The sequence below is a fragment of the Xiphophorus maculatus genome, chromosome 8 (assembly GCF_002775205.1).
Source record: "Xiphophorus maculatus strain JP 163 A chromosome 8, X_maculatus-5.0-male, whole genome shotgun sequence".
Lineage (NCBI taxonomy): Eukaryota > Metazoa > Chordata > Actinopteri > Cyprinodontiformes > Poeciliidae > Xiphophorus > Xiphophorus maculatus.
This window is the reverse complement of record NC_036450.1, coordinates 2,898,197-2,903,963: the sequence shown is the minus strand read 5'-3', so window position 1 is coordinate 2,903,963 and position 5,767 is coordinate 2,898,197.

Genomic DNA, 5,767 nt, shown 5'->3' with positions numbered 1-5,767 from the left:
TCAAAATTCTGACTTTTGATCTCAAAAGATTAAAGTCAGAATTGTTTTTTTTCCAGGGGCACTAATCCTCTTCCGTAGATACATGAACAAAATGAGACACATTTAACTTTTCTTGGGATTTAATGTGTGTTATTTTTTCACAAAAACTGCTGTAATTTTTATAAATAGTTATAAGTTATGAGGATTAAAGGGTTCCCACAATTCAAGTCTTCCAGCTTCTGTTTCTTACCTGTAAACAGCCCAGTTTTAGTCCATGTTCATATCATCCATGAAGTTTATGCTGGTTAGTGATGTAAAAGAGGCTCTTTGTTCTCCAATGTAATGCTAATATTTAGGTTGCTGTGCCTGTAATACCTTGCTGTCATAAGGTACTTTTTTATTTTGAGCACTATCTCGGTGAAACTTGAAGGGTTTTTGTCAGACCCGAGGAACTCCAATGCGTTTTCCACATTGTTGCAGTTCATTTTTGTTGCTGGGAACAGAACGACTCCTGTGGGGTTGGGCCCAAATCAGCAGCACTCAGACTGGAGGTGTAAGCAGTGTGTCGGCGCATCCTCAAAAAGTCTTAAATTCATATTAAAAATGTAAGTTAGCCTGAAATATGTTGTTTAAAGGTCTTAATGCTTTTTCTTCAATAACTTTTTTTGTCAGGAAAAAGTTTGAGTCATGCACAGACATCTTCAGCTCTGTGAGGTGGTAGAGGCTACTGCTAACTAGCTGCTAATATACCCTTAGCTTTTTTGCTGTATGTTATTTGGTCATAAAAAGTTAATATTTTTGTAAAGACCGTCACCGGTTCTGTAAGAAGGAATGGACCAGAACTCCAGCAATGTATCATGAGAACCTTGTGGAAGGAAACCAGAACATTTGACCCAAATTAGACTGAAGGAGATTCTGACCAAACCTGAGGAGATGGAAGCAAACTTCTGAATATTAAGTTATGAAACTGTCTCCAATATATATTTTTATATAATTATTCTCTTTCTTATTTCTGAATCATGAGGCTTTTCACATTCCTGGGTAAAAGTTACTCAAGACATCAAAATGTACAAATAATATGAATTCTGATTGACTAGAAGTTACCTGTGGAAAACCACAAGGGTCAGAACTGGGTCCGAAACTTTTCTTAATTTACATAAATGATTTATGCAATGAATCTAATTTGTTAACATTTACTTTATTTGCTGATACATTATTTTGATCTGGTCAGTTTGGAGCAGCAACAGTTTAATGGAAGGAGAATTACAAATATTAATGATGAGACAAAAATAGATTAACACTAAATTATGGAAACATTTGTAATATTTAGTAACAAGAAAATAAAAATGAAAAATATCACTTGACAAAAAAATACATTCTAATGCTTTTATTGATAAGGTCAAATCTAGAATGTAAAAATCTGTTGCAATAGTTTCCACAATCAGTTTTTCTGAACAAGAAATCACTTTACATGTTTTAATGTTGCCTAATTCTTCCATAAAATAATTATTGTGTGTAGATCTGGGAAAACTCACATAAAACCAACACAAACCTAAAGAAGAAAATGATTTTCTCCAAAGAGAAAAATGTTCTGCAGGTTCAGAGTTTCAGGAAGAAGTTCTGAATGAAGAATTAAGATTTTCCCACCTTATGCTTCAAAGCATTGACCTCTGACCTTCATGGGATGGGAATGTTTTACTTTAAATGAGGACTTTCTAAAAGGCAGAGTTGATGAAAAAAAATCTTTTTAATGCAAATATTTAAATTTGAACAGGAAAAGAACAGAATGAGCAGCAAATGAACCAAATGAAGAAGAAAAATATTTGTTATCCTCTAAAACACATGAAGAAAAACTGCAGCAAATTCACAAAATGAAGATTTAATATTCAAATCTGACGTGTTTAGAAAAATAGGAGCCGATAGAACTTTCAATCAATCAAACAGCTGCAGCTGATCCAGAATGCTGCTGCTGGCGTTCTCACTAAAACCAGGAAGATAGAGCACATAACACCAGTTCTAAAGTCCCTCCACTGGCTCCCTGTAGCTCAAAGAATAGACTTTAAAATACTGTTGTTAGTTTATAAATCACTGAACGGCTTAGCACCACAATACATTAAAGATATGCTTTTATTGTATCAACCTTCCAGACCTCTCAGGTTCTGGTTCTAGTTCTGCTCTGCATCCCCAGAACCAGAACCAAACGAGGAGAAGCAGCTTTCAGCATCTATGCACCACAAATGTGGAACAAACTTCCAGAAAACTGTAAAACAGCTGAAACACTGACTTCTTTTAAATCTCAACTAAAAACCCACCTGTTTAGAATTGTATTTGAAATATAATCAATTGCAAATTTATTGATGGAACTTGACTTAATGATTGATTCTATATTGCATTGTGTTTCTGTGTTTGTAATGATGTAAAGCACTTTGAGATGCTTTGCTGCTGAAATGTGCTATACAAATAAAATTTGATTGATTGAATGATAGAAACAGAAAATGTTCAGTGATTGAGAAAAACTGATCAACATTTCAATAAAATCTGATGCATGAAAGCAAAAAATAAGAGAAACATCTTGATATTCAGTGAGAAGCCTTGACTGGAAACAAACAGGAAAACATGAAGATCCTGGAATAATCCTGGAATAATCCCAGTTTCAAACTTCACAGGATGGGAAGAAGGAAAAGTTTCCAAGGAATCAATCAGAATTGTTTCACCAAGAAATAGATTGTAGAGACTGAACTATCTGTTCAACAGTGAGAGAGTTTCTCTGACAGGAGGAAAATCTTTAGACTCAACTCAGCACAGAAACACTGAGGAACCAGAACTGAACCAGAATCCAGGAATCAGAGGTTCAGTGAATGTGGTGTTGAAGGTGTGGAGGAGGATCAGTGAGTCAGAGGAAACTCTGTAGAAGGACAGAATGCCAGCAGGACAGTCCACATACACTGCTACTCTGTTAGAGACAGAGGAGGAGGAGAGACGAGTTACTCTTTCATTGTGCCTGACAGAGTAACCGTCAACATCACAGCAGATCAGACTCCAGGAATGATCATTCCATCCAAACACACAGTCTCTACTGTTTCCTTTCCTCCTGATTCTTCTGTAACTCACTGATATATCAACTCTTCCTCTCCACTCAACCTCCCAGTAACAGCGACCAGTCAGACCAGTTCTACACAGCAGCTGAGGCCAGAAATCAAATCTGTGTGGATGATCAGGATATGACTGAAGCTCCTCCACAAATGTCACCTTCCTGTTGTCTTCAGACAGTTTGAGTTTTCTGCTCACTGTGTTTGTGTCGATGGTGAGTTGACAGGAATCTGATGGAGAGAACAAACACAATCCAGCTGCAGTTATTGATCATTTATTGACACTTTGATGATGACTCCTGAATGAGTGATGTGACAGTTTGAAGATGGTTGAATGTGAGCTGCTTTGTTGTCATGAATCAGATGAAAAACACACTTACACTTCCTCAGACCTGGTGTCAAGAATGGGACTCCAGCAGGCTCCACCCTGAAAGGAGGAGGGGGGTCAGACCATCAGTCTCTTTCAGCAGCAAACATGGACATTACATGTCTCTCAGACACACATTGTCCTCCACTGAGACAGGAACAGTCCAACATTTGGATTGCAAACTGCAGTGGATGTAGGAAGGACAGTTGGTGCTGCTGCAGCACAACTCATTTCTCCAAACCCAGGAAAAGCTCCAACAGAGAGGAGAAAGGAAATCCCTCAGTAACAACCTGGATTGGAGGAACCAGCAGCAGCTTCCAGGAACAAACCTTGGGAACCTCTGGAGGAGAACATGGAGATGAGATTCCTGCTTTAATCAGTGGATTCATTGATAGAAAACATGACGACTGAAATATCTGAGAGCTGCAGCTCCATTTTCTACAGATCTGCTGGAACATCAGATAGAAATGAAGAATTTCATCATTTCACATCAAATCTGTTCATCTTCCACAGATACAACTGAATTATTGACCTGAACTGGTTCTAAAGGTCTGGATGGTAAAAACATCCATTGTTTTTATGTCTCATTAGTTTCCAGAAAGAGTTGAAATGTTTCAGAAGCTTTTATCCAGCAGCTCAGTAAAGATCTCTCCTCTTTCCAACCTGATTTAGTCCATGAAGCAGAACATCTCTGCTGCTGCAGCAACAGGAGGAAACTTCTCCAGCTCTCAACTTCTACACTCTGACTGCTTGGAAACAGATCAGGGAGGAACAGCCTTTTCTCCAGGCTGCCTCCTCCTGACTCTAGCGCCACCTACTGGCTGTTCACCAGAGGTGGAGAAAGAACTCAAACTATGTACTGAAGTAAAAGTACAAATAAACAGACAAAAATGTTCTCTAGTAAAAGAACCACATTAACATTTTACTTGAATATTTAAAAATACTTAAAATATTAAAAGTAAAAGTACTTGCTGAATGTATTACCTAATGGCTAATACAATATCATTAAGTTTACCGATCATATTTAATTGTAATACATCAGTAATTTGCCATTTAATGAACAAAGCTGCAGATAAATCATGTTTTATTGTGTTTACTCTCTGTGACAGTTTAGATTTCTGATCCATCTGACCAACATGAACTTACTTTTCATCTCATCTTTGCTTCTTGGGGCTGATTGGTCTGGAGCTCCATCAAATATTGTTTTAAAGTTATTTCTGCCATCACTAGATCATCATGGAAATCTAACTGAACTTCTTTTATTAATTTAGTCAAAGTCCCTATTATACTCTGTTAAACCTATCCCATTCTTTAATTTTCCTTCTAAGTCAGGAGAATAATCCAGAAAACTGGGTAATGATCTCTGCCTCCAGATGAGGCGTCTAATAAATCTCATTTCACAATCAGCTGAAATCTTCCTGGACACTAGAGTTAAATCAAGGACTGATCCATTTCCTGGATCAACATCTGTTGTTGTTTCTTGTGCTGGCAGTAATTCTTCCCAGCCAGCAGGTGGTGGTGTTTTAATGTTAAGTTTGTTATTGAACAGTAGAATGATTTCAGAAACACATGCATAATTGTAAGGTGAAATGTATATACATTATCATATATTTGTTGTTTCATTTATAACAATAGTGTTACTTATATGATGTTCCGTCTTATATGCCTTTATTGTTTTCTTTTCCTTCAGCATAAAGAATGTTTCTGTATTGTTTGATTTACTTTATTTCCTTTCTACAAGAGGGCCTCCCTGAAGAGAAGCAGTGATAACCGAGCTCACAGGGTTTATTACTCAGCAGGAACTTCTTCTTCCTTTGAGCTGTTAGATAGCTGAAGAATCGTCACCTTGAAGATGTACGACTTGTTCTGTTTTTACTCTGTGTTTAATGCAAGATAACATGTGTTTAGTTAGTGATTGTCATTAGCACTGCAACTAAGTAATGAAATGTTTTGTCCCCACCCCTTAGAGTTGCAGTGCTCTCTGTGATAGGGACTCTGAAAGTAATAAAAAGAGAGGAGCGGACAAATGTGTTTCAGAGCGGTTGGAGATTTGTAACTGTAAACACATCTCTGTCCGTTCTCTTCGCGAGTACAAAAGAATCTAACTGTCTTGTCTTTTCTGTGTTTGTTCAATTTGTCTTTAATAGGTGTCAAACCTGACAATAATCTTTGACACAGGCAGTTTATCAGTCTTCATTTAATCATTCTTCATCCTGTTTTGTTGGTTAGAGAAAGCACTGCTTGTAAGTATTTTGTTTTATTTTATTATATCTGAGACAACACTGAGCTAAATTTGTGGGCATTTATGTTGTAAAAGGTTGATGTTTGTAAG